This window comes from Anomaloglossus baeobatrachus, chromosome 9, assembly GCF_048569485.1.
Source record: "Anomaloglossus baeobatrachus isolate aAnoBae1 chromosome 9, aAnoBae1.hap1, whole genome shotgun sequence".
Classification (NCBI taxonomy): domain Eukaryota; kingdom Metazoa; phylum Chordata; class Amphibia; order Anura; family Aromobatidae; genus Anomaloglossus; species Anomaloglossus baeobatrachus.
In genome coordinates this window covers 73,265,000-73,289,117 of record NC_134361.1, presented here as the reverse complement: position 1 = coordinate 73,289,117, position 24,118 = coordinate 73,265,000, and positions in this window count along the sequence as shown.

The window sequence follows — 24,118 nt, the reverse complement described above, 5'->3', positions numbered from 1 at the left end:
AAATTTTACACTATTTGCAATTTTTTTTACATTATATTACTTTTATGAATTAAATTCCATTTGAAAAAAAAAATTGCTGTTACACAAACTATTTGAAAAGTGATAAGGTTTACAATTTTTAGTCAGTGGAGCTGTATGGTCGTAATTGTGGCAGGCATTCTGGAAACAAGAGGACTGGAATGGCAATCTGAGAAGAGGAGGTAAAATGATTCAAACAGAGGGCACAAAGTGATGGGTCTATACTGTACATGTCAAATGCAATTCTTCAGTCCTAGAGTGGAGAGTCACTTAACGGATTCACCCTCGGGCGATTTTCCGTTTTTTTTTTCTGGGGGAGTTTTTGCTCCCCTTCTTCCGAGAGCTGTAACTGTTTTATCCATCAATCTTGCCATATAAAGCCCGCTTTACACGCTGCAATGTATCTTACAATGTGTCGTAAGGGGTCACGTCGTAAGTGACGCACATCCGGCATCGTAAGTTACATTGCAGTGTGTAACAGCTACGTGCGATTGCAATTGAACGGTAAAACATTCATTGCACGCACGTCGTACATTCCTCATGAATTGAACGTCAGATTGTTCATCGTACCCGGGGTAGCACACATCGCAGTGTGTGACACCCCAGGAACGATGAACAGATCTTACCTACGTCCTGCGGCTCCCAGCCGGTAATGCGGAAGGAAGGAGGTGGGCGGGATGTTTACGTCCCGCTCATCTCCTCCCCTCCACTTCTATTGGCCGGCTGCCGCGTGATGTCGCTGGGATGCCGAACGTCCCTCCCACTCCAGGAAGTGGACGTTCGCCGCCCACATCGAGGTTGTATGGAAGGTAAGTATGTGTGACGGGGGTTAATCATTTGTGTGGCACGTTCAACAAATTGAACGTGCCACACATACGATGGGGGTGTTGACAATCGCATACGATATCGTATGCGAAATTGCAACGTGTAAAGCAGGCTTTAGGGCTTGCTTTTTGTCGGACAAGTTGTACTTTTAAATAAAACCATAAGTTTTACCATATGGTGTACTGGAAAAGGACAAAAAATTTAGGTGTGGAAAAATTGCAAAAAAAGTGTGATTGCATTATTGTTTTTGGGATATTTTATTCACCGTGTTCACTATATGGTAAATCTGATATATCAGTAAGATGCCGCAGGTCGGTACAGTTTCGTAGACACCAAACGTATATGCTTACTTTTATCTAAGGGTTTAAAAAAAATTCAGACGTTTGTACAAAAAAAGTGGTGCACTTTTTGTGCCATTTTCCGCGACTTGTAACATTCTCATTCTTCAGGATTTGAGGCTCAGTGATGGCTTATTTTTTGCATCTTGAGCTGATGTTTTTGATGGTACTATTTTTGCTCACATGCTACGTTTTGATTACCTGTTATTGCATTTTGTGCAAAATGTGCAACGACTAAAAAACGTAATTTTGGCGTTTGGAATTCTTTTGCCACTACGCTATTTACTGATCAGATTAATTGATTTTATATTTTGATAGATCAGGCATTTCTGAACGTGGAGATACTAAATATATGTCATGATAGCGACAGGAGTCATCACATGACCCTGTGCTACCATGGCAACCATCGGCTCCCTGTGATCACGTCACAGGGCTTCCAATGGCAGCAGGTAAGTGCACATTAACTGCTACGGCGCTTTAAATCACACTATCATATTTTGACAGTACGATCTAATGGGTTAACAAGCGAGGGTGTATCACGGTTCCACCTGCGTCTGCGAGGAACACATGTCTGCTGTACAAATCAGCAGACTTGTGCAGGGATCATCACTGGATCACCGCAGCAAGCAGCGATGATTGCCCCTTCATGATTTAGGACGTACCAGTATGTCCTCAGTTGTGAAGAGGTTAAAAGAGGTCCTATCTTAGGATAGGCCCTCAATGTCTGAAAGCTGGGGTATGAAACCCAGCACCACAGCCAATCAGCCATTTCTGGTGCTAGTGGCGGCAGCAGACAGCTGGAAATGCTCAGTTCCGGAGCTTCCCTGTCAGCTGATAGCGGCCAATGCTGGGTAATGCATATTTGCCTCCCATTCAAATCAATAGGAGGCGGATGTGCACTACCAGACCGTGGCCGTTATCAGAAAACGGAGTAGCTCCGGAGTATGAGCATATCTGGCCACAGGCTGCTGCTGCCATCACAGAGAGCAGCTGATTGGTGCTGGTGTGGTGTGTCGGACCCCGGCCAATCAGACATTGATGACCCATCGTAAGGATAGGGCCATCAATCTAATAGTAGTGGACAAGCTAGCTCTATAAGTAAATATCATTATTTACTGTACTACGTTAACCCCTTGAATTGTACAATATTTATATTTTTATATTTTCACCCAGTTAATTTATGATGGCCATTTTTAATCATACACCAACATAAAGCAAAACAGTTTAAATTTTAATTAAGTGGCAATTACTGACCTATAGTTGAACATAAGAGTAACAAAAGTATCTCAGTATCTATATACAGTACAGACCAAAAGTTTGGACACACCTTCTCATTCAAAGAGTTTTCTTTATTTTCAGGACTCTGAAAATTGTAGATTCACATTGAAGGCATCAAAACTATGAATTAAAACATGTGGAATGAAATACTTAAAAAAGTGTTTAACAACTGAAAATATGTCTTATATTCTAGGTTCTTCAAAGTAGCCACCTTTTGCTTTCATTACTGCTTTGCATACTCTTGGCATTCTCTTGATGAGCTTGAAGAGGTAGTCACCGGAAATGGTTTTCCAACAGTCTTGAAAGAGTTCCCAGAAATGCTTAGCACTTGTTTGCCTTTTTGCCTTCACTCTGCGGTCCAGCTCACCCCAAACCATCTCGATTGTGTTCAGGTCTGGTGACTGTGGAAGCCAGGTCATCTGGCGTAGCACCGCATCACTCTCCTTCATAGTCAAATAGCCGTTACACAGCCTGGAGGTGTGTTTGGGGTCATTGTCCTGTTGAAAAATAAATGATGGTCTAACTAAACGCAAACCGGATGGAATAGCACGCCGCTACAAGATGCTGTGATAGGCATGCTGGTTGTGTAAGCCTTCAATTTTGAATAAATCCCCAACAGTGTCACCAGCAAAGCACCCCCACACCATCACACCTCCTCCTCCATGCTTCACGGTGGGAACCAGCCATGTAGAGTCCATCCATTCACCTTTTCTACAAAGACACAGTGGTTGGATTCAAAGATCTTAAATTTGTACTCATCAGACCAAAGCACAGATTTCCACTGGTCTAATGTCCATTCCTAGTGTTCTTTAGCCCAAACAAGTCTCTTCTGCTTGTTGCCTGTCCTTAGCAGTGGTTTCCTAGCAACTATTTTACCATGAAGGCCTGCTGCACAAAGTCTCCTCTTAACAGTTGTTCTAGAGATGAGAAGGTGTGTCCAAACTTTTGGTCTGTACTGTATATATATATATATACACACTATATATTTTTAATTTTCAGAAACATTTACAAAATGTTAGTTTGAAGTTTAAACAAATTCAAATAGTTCCTTGCACTTTGGCAAGAATAAAATGTACCAGAAAGGATATTAATTGATGTGTTTTCCCACCCTTATTAAATAAATAGTGATAGTAAATTGTCCTAATTATGATTTATTAGGGGTAATCTATCACTGACGCACAGTCTGCCAGATGGCAGCATGAAGTTTGTATAAGTTTGGCTTAGTAAATATTAATACACCATTTACATTGCATTAAAATTTAAACAAGACGCTACACATCTTTTTTGCAAATTAAAATATCATATTCATATAAGAAATATATATTTTATGAGTAGAAATGAAACCCACAACAAATTAAAACCATCCGGGCAACATAGATACATGCATAATGGTGGTGATTAAACTGCAGGACAACATCAACGCTCTCTAGGTCATTTAAGGTTGACTCTTTTTTGTTTAATGATACATTTAACATTAAAGGGGTTGTTCATATTTAAAAAAATAATATTCTAGAATGCTTCTATTACAAAGAAATAAGACTGTGTACTATAATTTTATTTCTAAATGTTCACAAATGTATCGATAATAGGGATGATTGAATACCTCAAATATTCAGCTTCGCAAATATCTGACGAATAGATCACCGCTATGCGAATATTTGATGCGCAATGTAAATCTATGGGAAGCCCGAATAGTTCCGAATAGTTGTTATTCGGGTTTCCCATAGACTTACATTGTGCTTTGAATATTCGTGAATAGTCAAATAGCGGGGACCTATTCGGAAAATATTTGCGAAGCCGAATATTTGAGGTATTCGATCATCCCTAATCGATAAAACTCTAAATCTGACACCTCTGCTTCCGGCCCTGTGGATTGGCTAACTGCTCATCTTACTGGTAAGCCAGCCAATTCTTTGAGGGGAAGGCTATTCTCCTTGCGGAGACTGACACACAAATCCAGCATGCCAGTGGTGAGGAGATTTTAAGCAGCAATGCTTCTCTGGGAAATATGGAAATTGTCTACTCAGTAAGGAAGTAGACGAACATTTGTGCCACCTATTGGAGGTACCAATCCTAAAAGTCAAAAAACCCTTTAATGGGCCTAGTCACATGACTTAGGACTTATGCAAGATCAGGACTTCAATTTGTAGCCAATTTGCATATTTCCCAAAGTAGCATTGAGGTTTAAAGTCTCCTCATCACTGGCATGCTGGATTTGTGTGTCAGTCTCCGCAAAGAGAATAGCATTCCCCTTAGACCCTGTCTTAGCCTCTCATACAGCAGGATCAGATCTTATACTTTGTAATGCTGAGGGGCAATCACCCCGAAACTCCATGTTTGCACATTGAGGTTCTGATCTGGCATAAATCCAAAGTCATATGACAAGGCTCGTTAAAGGGTCACTTTTGACTTTTAGAATTGTTACCTCCAATAGGTGGCACTACAGTTTGTCTACTTCCTCACTGAAGAGACAATTAGCCTATTCTTTGTATTAGCAAATGCACAGACAGTGAAAGGGGCAGCTTAGCTATTGAAATTAGTAGTCAGGTTTTTCGTTAGTCCCAAATTGACAGGTGTAAATTCTGTTTTTACAGTCACTTGTAAAAGAATGGGCCATTCTCAATAGCTCACTGAATTTGAGTATGATACCGCAATAGGATGCCACCGGTGTAACAAGTCAATTCATGAAATGTCTTTCGACCTAAAAATTCAACAATCGATTGGGATTATCAAAGGATGGAAGGAATCATAGCAACTCAGCTCTAAAGTGGATGGAGATCACGTAATGTTACAGAGCGGGGTTGCTGAGTGTCGCCAAGTCCAAACCTACTCTGTCATTAACATCAGCGCAAAAAAACTGTGCTTGATGCTTCATGTCATGGGTTTCCATGGCCGATCACAACTACATGCAAGCCTGCCATTACCACAAGTCGAAGGGACAAGTGTAAATAGCACCACCATTGGACACTAGAAAGAAATGTATTCTGTGGAGGGCTGAATCACATGGCTCTATATAGCAGTCTATGGATGAGTCTGGGTTTGGAGAACATTTAGGAAAATGACCCTTAGTTCTAGTGAAAAGAAATCTTAATGCTTCAGTCTACCAAAACATTCTGGACAACTGTAGGCTTCCAACTTTGGGGGAATAGTTTGAAGAAGGCCCATTTCTATCCGATAGGACTGTGCCCCAGTGCACAAACAGAGTCCATAAAAACATGGTTGGGTGAGTTTGGTGTGGAAGAACTTGACTAACCCATAATAAGCTTTGACCTCAACGTCATCAAATACCATTAGAATGAACTAGAATGATGCCTGCGAGAAAAGCCCTCTCGTTCAGCATCAGTGTATGAATACAAAAATGACCTACAGTATGAATGGGAACAGAACAGACATACTCTAAAACTAATGGGAGACCATTCCAGAAAAATTGAAGCTATTGCAGCTCCAGTGTGAGAACCTATCCATTTTAATACCTACGAATTTAGAATGGGAAGTCATAAAGGCTCCTGTACGTGAACTATGTAGCTGTCCCAGTACTTTTGACCATATAATGTATTTAGTAAGCTATATACATTTAGAATAGGAACATAATGGAACAAATATTTTTAAGTGGACAATACTATTAATATCTCTTAATTTAACAGCAGTTCATATTTATGATATTTAAGACAACTTTACACATAAAACATGTAGTGTGATGGCACAAGTCTATCCCTCCTCCTGTAAATATTTACAACCTTCTTCCTTCTCCTACTTAAAGGAAAGCAGGAAAACATTAAAGAGGTTATCCACTACCTTTATATTGGTGTTCTATTCTTAGGATAGGTCATCAATGTCTGATCGGCAGAGGTCTGACACCCGGCACCTTTACCAATTAGCTGTTCTAGGTGCCAGCAGTGGTAGCAGGCAACCGGAAATGCTCAGTTCCGGGGTTGCTCCATCAACTGATAGTGGCTTCAGCCAGGTACTACACATCTGTCTTTTATTCAAATCATTAGGCGGCAGATGTGCAGTATCTGGGAATCTCTGGACCTGAGCATTTCTGGTTGTCTGCTGCCACTACTGGTATCGAAAACAACTGATCAGCAGGGGTGCCGGTTTTGGACCACAACTGTTCAGACATTGATGACCTATCCTAAGGATAGGACATCAGTGTAAAAGTAGTGGACAACCTCTTTAAGCTATGTGGTGAAAAACAGATTTCTAATTTACCATTAAAGGAGTTGGCCCACTATAGTCCACAGGTTAAGTAATAATTTGCTAAGTTGGGTCAGCTATTAATATTATGTCCCAGCAACAGATGTCTCTTAACTTCTTAAATCTCAGATGCCCCTATACCCAGCCGCAGCCTTAGATGCCTCTTTAGTAGAGTGACTGCTACTGACATACTATTACGGTCACTGAGGGGCGGCGAGCATCCGTGAGTGGACCCACTGGGCCATACACCGGATGAGCTAACCTTGAGCTAACCTCTATACAGGGAATGTCAGGAGAAGCCTCCGGGGTCCTAAATGCACAGCAGCCAGGGCCAGTGGTGTTGGCTCTGACAGACTGGTGAGTCTCAGATGTCCGGTACGGATGTGCTCATATGTGGCAGCATGGATGTGAAGACTCAGATGTGGCAACACAGAGATGGTGACTCAGACATGGCAGCACAGAGGTGGTTACTAGGATGTGGCAGCACGGAGGTGGTAACTCAGACGTGGCAGCACGGAGGAAGTGGAAGCAAGCAGGCTCTAAAAAGAGACACAGGTTAGCGGAATAAGTAACTGGTACTAGGACATGAAACACAGAATTAGACACAGTAGCTGATATGGGACCTTAGAACTATCAATGCACCAAGCATAGGCAACATTGCTCAGGCGCCTCCGCTAAGGGGAGGCAGTCTTAAATACCTTCAAGGATCACTTCCAGGTAATGGGACGCCGGCCCTTTAAGAAATGAGGCGTGGCCGCGTGTGCACCCTTAAGGACACTCCCAGAAGGCCTGCAGGTGGCCTGGAAGCAGGAGGAGGCCGCGACAGACCCCTGGGCAGGAACGGGGCACATGGGACCGGTGGGCAGACGAGGAGAACTGCACCCCCGCCATGGCCTGGTAGCAGAGGCATGCGGAGGTGCCATGCTGGGACCATACTCTACATATACACTAGACTTAGACCTGAGATGGGGATCAGCTACCTTCACAGAGAATATGGTAATGCTATATATCTAGCCACAATACAAAATTCATGTACCTGTATTATGGAACCCATTAGGCATTGAATTTTGTATATCACAGAAAGGACCTGTACTGTATCATCATAAAGTACATGGCTTATTATACATGACAGGTATAGTGGGGAACTATAACCTCCATGGGGGATATCTGTGGTTGTTTTGAATAGCTCTCTCTAGATACACCCTGGATGTCTTGCTTGATACCACCTGAACATCAGAGGAGACGATTTCCTTATATTCTCTCTTTGGGTATTATTTGCCTAGTATATACACACGATGCTTACCATGTAGAATAAGTTATGCTCGTTATGATGATACAGTACAGGTCCCTTCTGTGATATACTTGAAATAATTTTTGCCCGTGACTCTGTTTTTATATAGTCAAATATTTTTTCGGTTTAAGCACTTTAATAAAAGTTAAGTTTTAATAATTATCTCTACCCATACCAGTATCCTATCTCTAAATTGATTGGTCAATAATCTTCTCCTGTTATACATTCCATACAAAACAAGCCATAAATTTCCCTGAGCTCCAGCCACAGGTGCCTCATTTCCCTCTTACCCAGGTCATGGTTACCGGTTGTACGGAGCTCAACTTTTTAACTTCATCTGTCACACTTGTCACATAAAGTTGATGTCAAATGAATGCAAAGAGACAAAATATTCATACATAATTATCAATTCAGTACCTAATGGGTTCCATGATACAGGCAGATGAAGTTTGTAATGCCCTGGACATATAGCATTACCATATTATGTGTGAAGGCAGCTGATCACCTGTCTCAGGTCTACGTTTGGTTTGTAGCATTAGAAAAATACTCTGTATGGTTTATATTATTTTATGTTATAATATCATGTAACAGTTCATTACATTGATTCTAGAATTTTTTCAGGGATTTACAAACAAAGGTCATTTAAAATCTTGAAGGCTGAGAATACAAAAACAGTATTTCAGGAGTATAACGATATCAATAGGAAATGTATAAAATAAATCAAGCAAACAAATTAGCTACTGAAAAAAAAAATGCCAAGGACATTAAAATAAATCCCAAAATCTTTTATAAATACATGAATGCCAAAAGGAAAACAAAGGATAGTATTGGCCCCTTAAAATATAATAACAAGTTAGTTATAGAGGAGAAACAAAAGACTGAGATATTAAACAGGCACTTCTCATCAGTGTTCACCAAGGAACTAACTGTTCCAGAGATCATTCAACAAGTCAAAAATCAAAGTTCACCACCTGATATAATTAATTTAACAGAAGAAGAAGTACGCCTGCGTCTGAGTAAATTAAATATTGATAAATCCCCTGGTGACCGAAGCAGAAGTCAAGGAGCGGACTCCATCCAGTTGGGACGTGACATTTAGATTGTGAACCCCAATGGGGACAGTGTTGCTGAAGTATTTATAGCGCTGCGGAAAATGATGACGATATATGAAAATAAAGATTATTATTATTAAGGTTGCAGCAATCAGTGGTAGTTGCTGCTGTTCCAGGTAGTTCCCAATGTGAAAGGCAAATTTTGGGGCGAATCAAATCTCAAAGTGTTTGAGTTCACATGGAAAAGTAGATTTCAGGAAATTCGACTCAGACTTGATAATCCGCTGATCAAACAGCTCTTTGCTAATAAGCCTCAATACAGACTTGTGTGTACATCCAAAAAATGCATTGACCCATCCAAAACTGGTCCAGGTGCATAAAAATATTTAGAATAACCAATATGTAACCATTATATATATAATTTTTAAGTGCCTTCATTCATTAGGGCATCAGCTCCAAATGTATCCGAACAACTATTCAAGGATTCCTTAGATTTCCTGTGCTGCAGGTGTGAATACAAGTTTCACCACATGAAACAGATTGGTGTTCTATGGGTCCCCCACAGCTACTGCCTTATAGTAAATCCAACATCATTTAAAATCATGTTGCGGCTGGTTCTGAAAGTTGAAAAGATCGATTTCAGAGGAAAAACAAGAGCTTAATGTTTGATGTTTGAATAAACCTCTTGAAGGATGAAATTCTGTTTCAACATTTTTGAACAAAACCGTCTGTCCTGGACAATGACTTGTAGGGAGCTCTTTGTCCGACATTAGCCAGACTTCATAGCGAGAATGACTGTTTTAATTGTAAAATATTGATTGCTCAATGGATTTGTTGCCTTGTGCACTATGATTCTACAAAAATGTCTACATACTCCCGTATAGAAACCACATACTGAATTCCGCAGGTTAAGACTAAGGGTATGTGATAAAACACTTTTTTTTTTAAGAAACTTTTGTATTGGGTTTGCGTAAAAGAAAAAAAAAAGCCTAAAAAATGCCTTAAAAAATGCTTGAAAGACCCTTTATTGTAAAACCAATTTACTGTTCACTAGTTGTTCGAATGACTTCTTCCACTTTATGTCTCGTGGGAAAAAATAAAGTCCTTGTCAATTCTATCAGAAAGCTGCAAAAAATACTTCAGAAAAGAAAAAACTCTTCCAAAAATTCCCTAAGGCTGTGTCCGCACTTTGCGTTTCCACCTGCGTTTCAGCTGCTTTTTAGGTCCATTTTGAACTGCAGCGTTTTCATGCCAAAAGGCTTGCGTTTTGCTTTTCCAGCAAAGTCTATGTAAAATGGGGATTTCTAGTCCGCACTTTGCGTTTCCAAACACAGTGTTTAATTTGTGGCAAGAAACATGCGTTTAAAGAAGCAGCATGTCAATTGTTTTTGCCATTTTGGCTGCGTTTTGCTAACATTGAAGTCAATGAGAAGTAGCAAAAAGCAAGAAACATCAAAATTCCATCGTTTTACCTGCTTTTTAGATGCAGAAACAATGCGTTTTGGAATACCAAAACGCATGCTTTTCTGACATCAAAATAATGGAATGATATGTCCCTTTACACACACACATAGTGCGACAGTTAAAATTAAGAAAATTATTTAATTATTGATATTTTTGGAAAAAATAGTATAAAACCGCTATAATTTCATTAAATATAACCATTTTCGTTATGATTTAAATAATTATGTCTTTTCTTTTTTTCCCCCTTTTTTTAGTGTTTATATGTTAAAACTTTATTTTGTTGTGTCTTTGTTTTCAAAACGCATCTGACTTTAGGCAATGAAAAAGCAAGTAAAAAGCGCTAAAAACGCAGCTAAAACGCGGTAAATACGCACGTCTATTTACCACGTTTTGATGGTCAAAAGCAACTTTGGCAAAAGCAATTCCTGCCACAATATGCGTTTTGAACTGCAACTAGGACGACGCAAAGTGCGCACACAGCCTAAGGGGTACTTTGCACGCTGCGACATCGAGCTCGATAGTCCCCGCCCCCGTTGCAGGTGCGATATCTTGTGATTGCTGCTGTAGCGAACATTATCGCTACGACAGCTTCACATGCACTCACCTGCCCTGCGACGTCGCTCTGGACGGCGACCCGCCTCCTTCCTAAGGGGGCGGGTTGTGCGGCGTTATAGCGACATCACACGGCAGGCGGCCAACAGCAGCGGAGGGGCGGAGATGAGCAGGATGTAAACATCCCGCCAACCTGCTTCCTTCCTCATTGCAGCCGGGACGCAGGTAGGAGATGTTCCTTGCTCCTGCGGCTTCATACACAGCGATGTGTGCGGCTGCAGGAACGAGAAACAACATCGTACCTGTCGCTGCACCGGCATTATGGAAATGTCGGACCCTACACCGATGATATGATAATGACGCTTTTGCGCTCGTTAATCATATCAAAAAGGATTTGCACACTACGATATCGACTGCGACGCCGGCTATGTTCACACATGTCATGTTTGCAGTAGTTTTTTTTGCAGTCAAAACCTTCATTCTTCACAGTAAAAATACTAAGTATACCTATACAATTATTTGCCCTTTTGCTCCATTTCTTTGCTATGTTTGTCTGATTAATTTTTCAGGTGGATTTGTCTTCAGTACATGTTAAAAAATTGGTTTTAATCATCACAAACTGCTAAAAAGATGCAAAACACAGCACAAATGTTATAATGCATTTTTTAAGCATTTTTGCACAGCTTTCTCTGGATGAAAAATGCTGCAAAAATGCTGCAAGGAAGCTGAAGGAATTGACATGCTGCAGATTTTCAAAAACGCTGCAATGCTCAAATTCAGTCAATGAAAATAAATCTGTATGTGAAAGAGATTTGTTGGTACTGTAACTAGAGTTGAGCGCGGTTCTAGGTTCGAGGTTCTCCAGTTCTAGGCTCGAGTGATTTTGGGGGCTGTTCGAGATCGAACTAGAACTCAAGCTTTTTGCAAAAGCTCGATAGTTCTAGATACATTCGAGAACGGTTCTAGCAGCAAAAAGCAGGGCTTTTTACAGCTACAGTGTGCAGGAGCCATCGCTGGCAGCCTGCCAGAAGCTGGTAACCAAGATAAACATCGGGTATCCAACCAAAGCGCTTTGGTTAGTAACCCGATGTTTATCCTAGTTACGTGCAGGAAGCCCACACTTCCCCGCTCAGCTCGCTCCGCCCCCTCCTGCCCGCGGCATGTACACACACACACACATACACACACACACACACACACACACACACACACACACACACACACATGGTCCCGCTCGGCTTACCTGCGGTGATGAAGTCCCGCCATCCCGACCTCAGCGCTGTCACTGTCCTCCATGGCCGCCGCTTGTCACATCACCTTCTCTCGCTTCCGACCCGAGACTGACTAGCGGTGACGTCACGGGCCTCTCGCGATACTTGGTGTGAAGGCGCCGGTCATTGAACTCAGTGACAGGTGCTGTCAGTGTGCTGGAGATCAGCGCAGGTAATGTACCTCGCTGACAGCAGCACTTGTCATCCCCTGCAGTGACCTGGGCTGACCCATTGATGTTAGCTCAGGTCACTGCACTGCTCTCCCAGCCAATGGGGAACATCCTGCTCTTCATTGACTGGGACAGTGTGGATCGTCATGGCAACCCCTTGGATTACACCAGACCTGGATTTGTTTTTCATTCTAATAAATTGGTTAAAGAGGGATTGTTTTGGGGAGTGTTTTTTCAAATAAAAATGTGTTTGTCGTCTATTTTTTTTTATTACTGACTGGGTTGGTGATGTCGGGTATCTGATAGACGCCTGACCTCACCAACCCCAGGGCTTGATGCCAGGTGACATTACACATCTGGTATTAACCCCATATATTACCCCGTTTGCCACCGCACCAGGGCGCGGGATGAGCTGGGGCGAAGCACCAGGATTGGCGCATCTAATGGATGCGCCACTTCTGGGGCGGCTGCGGCCTGCTATTTTTAGGCTGGGGAGAGTCCAATAACCATGGACCTCCCTAGTCTGAGAATATCAGCCCCCAGCTGTCTGCTTTACCTTGGCTAGTGATTCAATTTTGGGGGACCCCTACGTGTTTTTTTTTTAATTATTTATTTAATTTAAAATAACAGCGTGGGGTGCCTTCAGTTTTGGATTACCAGCCAAGGTGAGGTTGCCAGCTGTGGTCTGCAGGCTGCAGCCGTCTGCTTTACCCTAGCTGGCTACAAAACTAGGGGGAACCCTACGTCATTTTTTTTTTCATTTTTTTGGCTAAATACAAAGCTAAGCACCCCTTAGTGCCACATGAAAGGCACCAAAGGGTGCTCCACTTTTTCTCCACTTTTTCTCCATTTTTTCTCCACTTTTTCTCCATTTTTTCTCCACTTTTTCTACATTTTTTTCTCCATTTTTTTCTCCACTTTTTCTCCACTTTTTCTCCACTTTTTCTCCACTTTTTCTCCACTTTTTTCTCCACTTTTTCTCCACTTTTTCTCCACTTTTTCTCCATTTTTTTCTCCACTTTTTCTCCACTTTTTCTCCACTTTTTCTCCACTTTTTCTCCATTTTTTTCTCCACTTTTTCTCCACTTTTTCTCCATTTTTTTCTCCACTTTTTCTCCACTTCTCCACTTTTTCTCCACTTTTTCTCCATTTTTTCTCCACTCTTTCTCCATTTTTTCTCCACTTTTTCTCCATTTTTTTCTCCACTTTTTCTCCACTTTTTCTCCACTTTTTCTCCACTTTTTTCTCCTCTTTTTCTCCACTTTTTCTCAACTTTTTCTCCACTTATTCTCCACTTTTTCTCCACTTTTTCTCCACTTTTTCTCCACTTTTTCTCCATTTTTTTCTCCATTTTTTCTCCACTTATTCTCCATTTTTTCTCCACTTATTCTCCACTTTTTCTCCACTTTTTCTCCATTTTTTCTCCACTTTTTCTCCACTTTTTCTCCACTTTTTCTCCATTTTTTTCTCCACTTTTTCTCCACTTTTTCTCCACTTTTTCTCCACTTTTTCTCCATTTTTTTCTCCACTTTTTCTCCACTTTTTCTCCACTTATTCTCCACTTATTCTCCACTTTTTCTCCACTTCTTCTCCACTTTTTCTCCACTTTTTCTCCATTTTTTCTCCACTCTTTCTCCATTTTTTCTCCACTTTTTCTCCACTTTTTCTCCATTTTTTTTTCCTCTTTTTCTCCACTTTTTCTCAACTTTTTCTCCACTTATTCTCCACTTTTTCTCCACTTTTTCTCCACTTTTTCTCCACTTTTTCTCCACTTTTTCTCCATTTTTTTCTCCATTTTTTCTCCACTTATTCTCCATTTTTTCTCCACTTATTCTCCACTTTTTCTCCACTTTTTCTCCATTTTTTCTCCACTTTTTCTCCACTTTTTCTCCATTTTTTCTCCACTTTTTCTCCACTTTTTCTCCATTTTTTTTTCCATTTTTTCTCCACTTTTTCTCCGTTCTTTTTCTATGGTCGGTCTACCCATTAGCTCTGCCATGCATACTGTAGCTCTACACCTACTGCACATGTTACTTTATGATTGACATCTCTTTCGTACCAGAGCTGTCTAAGCCTACTCTGACCCCATATTTGTCATTACTATATTGTCCTTGTACTGTATTATGACATTTGTATCATGTGTTTCATTTCTTGCTGTGTTGCAATTTTTTTGCTGCATCCCAATTGTACCTCTACATTGTTCGAGTTTATGTTATTGTTCTCTCACTCTTATGTGATACTGATTATTGTTATTTTTCATGATTACATGCAGATAAGTCCAATCTGACGAAGGCTCAGGCCGAAACGTCATTTGTAACTTGTTTTGGACAAAAACATATATGCTTATGAAAAAAAAAATTTTCTTAATACGGACCAATAAAGAGTGATTTTGCATTACTATCCGTTGTGACTTACTGACTTAGTCTGGGAGATTTAGAGTGCCGAGGTTACTCACTAATTTTATCTATTATTACCTCTGAGCACCTATATACCAGTGAGCAGAGCTTCCTCTACAGTAGTTCTCCTGATTAGGCATGCCCTTTCCTCATGAGCAGGGCATTGCAGCTTTGGTAGCAACCATTACGACATGGACTCTGCTGCTGTGGACCCGAAAAGAGTGAGTGCAGATTCATTGCACCCACACTCCTCACATGAAGGGTCCGCACTCCTAGAAAATGGGGGATACGTTCCCTGAGTGTCTCCCCCCATATTCTAGACGGTCCAGAGTCGTCGTGGGACCCCTTTATTTTTTTTCTTACAATAAATTGGTGAAAGAGGAAATGTTTTGGGGACTGTTTTTTCAAATAAATTTCTTTTGTCGATTTTTTTTTTTGTTAGTACTGACAGTTTATGATGTTGGGTATCTAATAGACGCCATGACATCACAAACTGCTGGGCTTGATCTCAGGTTACTTTACAGCTAGTATCAACCCGATTTATTACCCCGTTTGCCACTGCACCAGGGCACGGGATGAGCTGGGGTGAAGCGCCAGGATTGGCGCATCTAGTGGATGCGCCACGTCTGGGGTGCCTGCGGCCTGCTATTTTTAGGCTGCGAAGGCTTAATAACTATGGACCTTCCCACCCTGAGAATACCAGACCACAGCTGTCCGCTTTACCTTGGCTGGTGATCCAATTTGGGGGGACCCTACTTTTATTGTGTAATTATTAATATTTATAAAATAATTATAAAAAAGAGCCTGAGGAGACCTCCACATTGGATCCCCAACCACGGTAAAGCTGCCAGCTGTGGTTTTCAGGCTACAGCCGTCTGCTTTACCCTAGCTGGCTATCAAAAATGGGGGGACCCAACGTCATTTTTTTTTTTTAACTATTTTTTAAATAGAAAAAATTAATGGGCTTCCCTGTATTTTGATTGCCAACCAAGGTAACGGCAGGCAGATGGGGGTGGCAACCCATAGCTGTCTGCTTTATCTGCGCTGAGAATCAAAAATATCGCGGAGCGCTATGTCATTTTTTTAAAGATTTATTTTTACAGCACTGTGATGTCCAGCAATCAAAATACAGAGAAGCCCATTTTATTTTTAGTTATTTAAATAAATAATTAAAAAAAATATATATGGGCTCCCGCTGCATTTTTTGTATTGCTAGCTAAGGGTAATCCAAGCAGCTACTGGCTGCTAACCCCCACTGCTTGGTGTTACCTTCACTGGCAATGGAAAATCCAGGGAAGCATTTTTTATTTTTTTTGCCAAAAAACTACAAAAAAAGGACGTGAGCTTCGCCATATTTTTGTATGCTAGCCAGGTATAGCAGGCAGGTGCTGGAACAGTTGGATACAGCGCCAGAAGATGGCGCTTCTATGAAAATGCCATTTTCTGAGGCGGCTGCAGACTGCAATTCGCAGAAGTGGGGCCCAGAAAGCTCAGGCCAACCTGTGCTGTGGATTCCAATCTCCAGCTGCCTAGTTGTACCTGGCTGGACACAAAAATGGGGCGAAGCCTACGTCATTTGTTTTCTAATTATTTCATGAAATTCATGAAATAATAAAAAAAGGGCTTCCCTTTATTTTTGGTTCCCAGCCGGGTACAAATAGGCAACTGGGGGTTGGGGGCAGCCGTACCTGCCTGCTGTACCTGGCTAGCATACAAAAATATGGCGAAGCCCACATAATTTTTTCAGGGGGCAAAAAACTTCTGCATACAGTCCTGGATGGAGTATGCTGAGCCTTGTAGTTCTGCAGCTGCTGTCTGTCTGTATGGAGAAGAGCAGACAGCAGCTGCAGAACTACAAGGCTCAGCATACTCCATCCAGGACTGTATGCAGAATTTTTTTGCCCACCAAAAAAATGACGTGGGCTTCGCCATATTTTTGTATGCTAGCCAGGTACAGCAGGCAGCCACGGGCTGCCTCCAACCCCCAGTTGCCTATTTGTACCCGGCTGGGAACCAAAAATATAGGGAAGCCCGTTTTTTTTTAATTATTTCACTTATTTCATGAAATAATTAAAAAACAAATGACGTGGGCTTCGCCCCATTTTTGTGTCCAGCCGGGTACAACTAAGCAGCTGGGGATTGGAATCCGCAGCACAGGTTAGCCCGAGGTTTCTGGGCGCCTCTGCTGCGGATTTCAGTCCGCAGCCGTCCCAGAAAATGGCGCTCTCATAGAAGCGCCATCATCTGGCGCTGTATCCAACTCTTCCAACAGCCCTGGAGCCGGGTGGCTTGTTGGGTAATCATGAGTTAATACTGGCTTTGTTTTACTAGCCAGTATTAAGCCAGAGATTCTTAATGTCAGGCACGTTTGACCCGGCCATTAAGAATCTCCAATAAAGGGTTAAAAAAAACACCACACAGAGAAAAAATACTTTAATAGAAATAAATACACAGACACATTAGAGACTCCATCTTTATTACCCCCTGTCAGCCCTCCACGATCCTGCTCTTCTGTCTTCTTTCTTTCTAGTGTAGTAGTAGTGACGATTGTAGTGAGGATGAGGTTCACCAGCTCATCACTTGATGAGCTGGGGAACCTCATCCTCACTACAATCCTCACTAGTGTAGTAGTAGTGACGATTGTAGTGAGGATGAGGTTCACCAGCTCATCACTTGGGGCTGGGGAACCTCATCCTCACTACAATCCTCACTACAATCGGGAAGCAGCGTGCAGCCTTCACTCCGTGAGTGATCAGTGCTGGCTGTCAGCGGTAACAGCGGTAACGCTGACAGACGCGTTACCATAGCAACGGTGCTCTCGGAGCCGCGGTTAGCGGTGACGTCACCGCTAACTGCGTTGCTATGGCATCGGTGATCTCCGTTAATGACCGGCTGTGTCAGCCGGTCCCTAACGGAACGGGGTGTCGACCGTGTGCTAGAGCATGTCGCCGGTACACGGCGATACACATATGTGCACCGTGTACCGGAGAGATGCACTCGCAGGTCCTACATGATGCGTCATAGTCATGTGACCAGTCTGTAGCCAATGAGATAATAGCCACGTGACTGGTCACATGGCTATTTTGACGTCACGATAGGTCCTGCATCTCTGCTGGCAGTGCCGTCACTGGGAGGATTCAGCGATCATCGGATGGAATAGCGGCAGGAGACAGAGTGCAGAAGGGACCGGTAAGTGTTATGGCAATGTTTATTAACTGTTTGTGTACATTTATAATGCATTTTTATGTGTTTGTGATTGCCTCCCATTATAGCCTATAGGTTCGAGTTTGGTTCGTCGAACGTTCGACGAACCGAACTCGAACGGGACCCCCGTTCGGCGAACCGACCTCGAACCGAACCGCGACCAGTTCGCTCATCTCTAACTGTAACACGCAGCTTCTTTTCTACAAAAAACAAAAGTAGCAAAAGCATGCCGCAAAAGGATTCTTCAATGTGCCCACGTTCTGACAAAATAAGCCCCAAAGGTCCAACCAACCACATCTCTGTTGGAGGGCAAACCTAATCATTTTTCACTGGGGTGAAAAGTGATCTGCTGGGTAATGGGTTGTTGTGACCTTATTGATGAACTATATTGGTGATAATATGATAACAAATAGAAGTGCACTTGAGAAATGGTACAATTTCCTCTGATGCATATAATTGAATTCCAGTCTTACATTTCACTAACAAATCCCTTATTTAAGCATGAAAATAGTTAACCAAATTGTTCAAATGTTGAGATGACCGAACCTGAAAAGTAAAGTTTGTTGTTTGTACCGGACATGGACTTTACTAAAAAAAAATCAGTGTTTGAGTTCGCATTTTGGGTGCCTTACGCTTGCTAACTAGAGATGAGTGAACCTGTGGAAGTTGGGTTCAGCGGGTTTATCTAGCCATTAGGCCTCTGTCACACGCCCGTGAAAATCATGCATGTGTTTCACGGACGTGTCAAAGATGCGGATTGTCCTCGGTGTGATGTGTGTATGGCACACGTGTGTTTTACGTGTGTTAGCCGTGATAACACAAGGAGAACGGGAACTTTCTACTCACCTGTCCCTGGCATCACTGTCCGTGGTGCTGATCTTCGGTCTCCGGTCCTGCTGAATCCCCGCTGCTGCTTCCGGCCGCAGTGAAGTGAATATGCAATGAGCATAATGAGCGGCGGTCGGAAGTATGTGACAGCAGCGGCAGAGACTGCAGGGCTGGAGAAGGTGAGTAAAGGTTTGTTTTTTTTTAAAAGATGCATGTCTTTTCTCCAGTGTATGCCACACGGAACACATCCGTGTGGTCCGTGTGTCTCACGTGTGACACGTTTGCGTTCCGTATGACACCCGTGATGCCAGAGAAAAACGGACATGTTGGTGTATGGAGCACACGGGCACACGTAAGTGTGGAACGGACACACGTTCCGTGCAAAAATACTTACATGTGTCCTAAACTATAGGAAAACATATGTCAACGTGTGCCCGTGTCTCCGGTACGTGAGAAAAATGTCCATACATGTACAGGAGGCACAAACGTGTGACAAAGGCCTTAGATAGAGTTTGGTTTGACATTCGGACCTGACTTGACCCAATGGAAGTCACTAATTGGGAAGTTCGGGTCTCCGCCCACATGTAGCTAGCCATAAACAGATCAATTCTGAAAGCGAATGGGCAGGGTTTTCTATTTTTTTTGTTTTGGTGCACATTACATCTGATCATTAGTGATGCACGGGTCTAACCGGATTACAAAAAGTCCAGTTCTAGCCTGGGATTGACCCCGGATGTCTGACCGGACGTCGGTCCCCATACAAGTCTATGGGGACCAGAATCCGGCATATTATGATACCCAGCGCAGATAAAGCCCCCAGCCATGTGCTTATCTTGGCAGTGTATCAAAATTAGAGGAACTGCATGTGGCTTTTTTTAAAAAATAATTTAAATTCATAATTTAAAAATCAGCGGTGGATATGTCCGCCCACTGTGGACTTCAGGCAGAGACTGAGTCTTAGCGATCACCAGTGACGTCACTCAGGTAAGTTGCGGGCACAGCTGAAAGTTCCCACCATCCTCCAGCTGTGACCACAGGTAACCTGACCTGAAGGGCACTTCATTAAACTCACTGACCCTACCTGAGGTGAGGTCACTGTCTTTACTGAGATCACTTGAGGTCAGGTTAGCTGCTGTTACAAGTGGAGGATTGTAGGAACCTCCAGCTGTGCCCACAACTTACCTGATCGCTGAGGCTCAGTCTCTGCATGAAGTCAGCAGCGGGCAATCATGTTCCATGATTGTGCACTCTGACTTCAAAGCTGGAACTGTCATGGGATCTCGTGTAGATTAGTTCAGACCTGCAGGAGTGTTTTGTGGGTTAAAAAAGTGGTGAAAAAATGTGAGGTTTTGTATTTTATTTCAAATAAAGGATTTTTTGGGTGTTTGTGTTTATTTACTTTCACTTACAGAGTAGTAATGTGGGTCTCATAGATGCCTCCCATTATTAATCTAGGGCTTCATGGCAGCAGTGAGCTGTGATTAACCCCTTATTACATCAATGGCCACTACCCCAGGCCATTCAGAAAGAGCCAGGTTAAGAGCTGGGATTGTCACATCTAATTGATGCAACAATTCTGACTGTCTGCAGGCTATTATTTTTAGGCTGGGGTCCCCAATAACCATTGGTCTCCTGAGCCTGAGAATACCAGCCCCCAGCTATTGAGCTTTATCATGGCTAAGTATCAAAATTGGGGGGACTACACACCATTTTTTAAATTATTTAATTAAATAATTAAAAAAAAAAAAGAAGCCGCATGCAGTTCCTCTTATTTTGATACAAAGCCAAGATACGTGCACAGCAAGCCCACATGTTTCCAAGCACATGTTGGCTGATCTGATCAGTGGACGTGTGCCTCTAACAGCGGCAAGCAGATTGGATATTTACCCGCTACTGCTAAGTAGTTAAATCCTGTTGACAATCATGGACAGCGGGATTTAACACTTGTTGGTAGGGAGTGCGCCATTCCCTACTCCCATCGGCGATCCTGTGACATGATCGTTGACATCAATGGGTTATGATGACAGCAGATGGTCAGCTCATTGTCACAATGAACTTCCTGTAAATGCCAGCTATGTGACAGCATTCATAGGAAATCAGCATTTTTGCTGTACAGAGCAGTGCTGATGCTGATGCACTGCGATGCTGATGCACTGCTTTGTACAGCACAAGTGCTAAGAGGATTGCAACGTCAAGTTCCCTAAGGGGACTAGTAGAAACATTAAAAAGGGGAAAAAAAGTTTTGAAAAATATGAAAAAACAAAACATTGACGTTGAAATCAACTTTCTTTTGTCCCATTAAAAATAAAACAATAAAAATACACATATTTGATATCGCTAAGTTTAAAAATGTTCAATCTATCAAAATATAAAATAAACTAATCTGAATGGTAAACATCGTAAGAAAAAAAAGCCAAAATTCCGCTTTTTTGGTTGTCGTAACATTATAATAAAATGCAATAAGAGGTGATCAAAACATGACAACTAGTAAAAAGTGGTATTTGTAAAAACATCAACTCAGGAATTAAAAAATAAGCCATCACACAGCCCAAGATGCCGAAAAATTTGAATGTTCCAGGTCTTGAAAAATGGCGCCAAAAGCGTCATATTTTTTTGTCAATTTTTTAAAAACATTTTGACCAATTTAATAAAAAAACATGTTTGATATCTACAAACTCATACTGACCTGGAGAATTATATTGCCAGGTCAGTTTTACCATATAGCAATCATCGTAAACAAAAAAACCCCCAACAAATTAAAAATTGCACTTTTTTGGCAATTTCACCAAACTTGGAATTTTTTTCTTGTTTTCCAGTACACTATATGGTAAAATTAAAGATCTAATTCAAAAGTACAACTCATCCCACAAAACACAAGCCCTCATATGGTTATATTGATGGAAAAATAAAAAAGTTATGGATCTTGGAGGAAAAGACGAAAACTAAAAATGTAAAATCGCTGAGTGGTGAAGGAGTTAATTACTTATTCGTCTGAAGGGGTAGCGAAAAGCTGGCAGTGACTGCACCCAGGGTTCGCATGATGTAGCAACCTCATGTAAGCGCTTGGAATGCGATTGTCAGCACCACTGGAACCACGCCGGTACAAGTGCTGAGTATAAACTTTTATATTTTAATGGGGCCAAACATGTAGAACAAGAAGGGGTTGTCCAAGTAATGGACAACCCTTTTAATGAATATAAGAAATTTTGAGGGTGTAGTATATTTTATTTCAAAATCCCTAATTTCCTTTTGGCAGAAAATACTTTACCTAACATAATTCCTGGAGGAAACAAAATGCTAAAAAATAATTCCTAAACATCCAATAGCTAAAACCCACCTATAGTAGTGAGCGCTTGTAATTATTTACTGTTCAAGGTAACACATAGATACTTAATGTTTAAACATTTTTACCCTACTAATATATGTTGTGCTAGGTACGTGAAAATACCAAGCAAATGGCGAAAGGCAAGGGAATGGGACCTCTGTGTCTAGGGAAAGCGAAAATGGTGACCCCTGACCACACCTATTGCTATTCCCTGGGGTCCTTAACCACCCTAGATGGGTTCCTCACCTATGCACCGAGACAAATACCTGACCCTAGGTATTCCTAAATAGCGAATGGATGGGATGAGCTCTTCGTCAATGCCATTAAACACTATAGATGACACAAGGAAGACACACTAGGAAAATGCATGACCTACTTCTACAGATGACTCAAGTAGAAGTTCAGCAAAGTTTTCAGCAATGATACCCCAGAGGACACCTGCTTCCAACCAAGGTTTGAATGGACTGAAAATATCACCAGCGCCAGTCCAAAGAAGGAAGGAAGAAACGGGGGTATTTAAGCACTAAGAGAATGCTGATTATCAGCAGCTGGGTGGAAGGCGAGCTCCTGCTGGGTCCAAAGGGGGAGAGATTAATCAAGCAGGAAATCTACCTATATCAATGAATACTGACAGCAGGAACAATGGAAAGTCAGGGAGCATTCTACACAGCCAAACGCTTTGACCTTCTATGGCCAGTCACCCATGACACACCTGTGACAATATATTGATGACCTATCCTTAGATAAGAATTTAAAAGAAAAAGACAAAAATATGGTGCTCCATAGTGTAGACATTTTGGGTAAGCAAAACTGCTCAACTTGATGAGATGTTTTTTTAGAACAGGCAACATTCTCAGACTTTATAAAGAGTGGACCAACTGCTGCTCCTCAGGGTTTCTTCTACATCCCCACCTATGAGGAATTATCATCTCCAGCAATGGAAGAATCTAAACAAAAGACATTGCACTGAACAGTGAGCAGCAACAGCAGATAATAAGAAAATTATCAATTGACCATGATAAAGTGTTGTGGGCATGCTTTATTATTTTGTTGTAATCACTATCGGTGAACAAGGGAAGAGGAGGTGAATTGGCTTAATCACTTAACATTGGTGTTATCTGCTTTTATATTTAGAGGTGTTACTCTTGTTGTTAGCACTCTGATTATAATGAAATGACTCTGCTGACTCTTACCTAGTATACACAGAGTAGATCTAAAAGCATTCTCTAAAAAAAACGAGAAATTTCAGCTTCTGCTGAAGGATTAGTGTCTTATGTGAAAACTGCAATATTTTAGGATGTTTTTAATATAGATAGTGTGAAAAATGAAAAAGGAAGCAAATCTTTTTTTCTAGTAAATACTGTATGTTTGACATAAAAAAATAGCAATAGGTCATTTCCTTTCAACAGATTCTCGTGATGCTCCGTGGATGCCACTACTAGCATTGGAAGACATAACATGGGATCAAACCGGATGGCAATCTTTCTCCAAAATAACTAAATAAGAATGACAGCCTGGGAGGCAGAAAATCAAATTAGCTCCACATTTTCCATCTCATTGTTTCCAGGAAAATAACAATTCTGTAATGAACATACTTCCAGCAAGCTGTGCTAAACAGGTCTCTCATCCAAAAACTCGCACACCAGTTGCGAAATTCAAACAGGAACTATGGGACATCTGCTCTGGTGCAGCTATCACATACAATCTTTTTGACACATATTGGTAATAGTCTTAACTTACTTTTTTTTTTCCAGTAGAAACATTAGTTTGTCCGTGTCTGAAATCTGGCATGCAGAAACTGACAGATGCTTCTGTCTTTACCTTGTCCTTAACTCACAATTTTTTCTATTAAACCAGCACATCTACTAGAATCATTTCTCTTTTCTGGAACTAAGACAAAATGCCATCT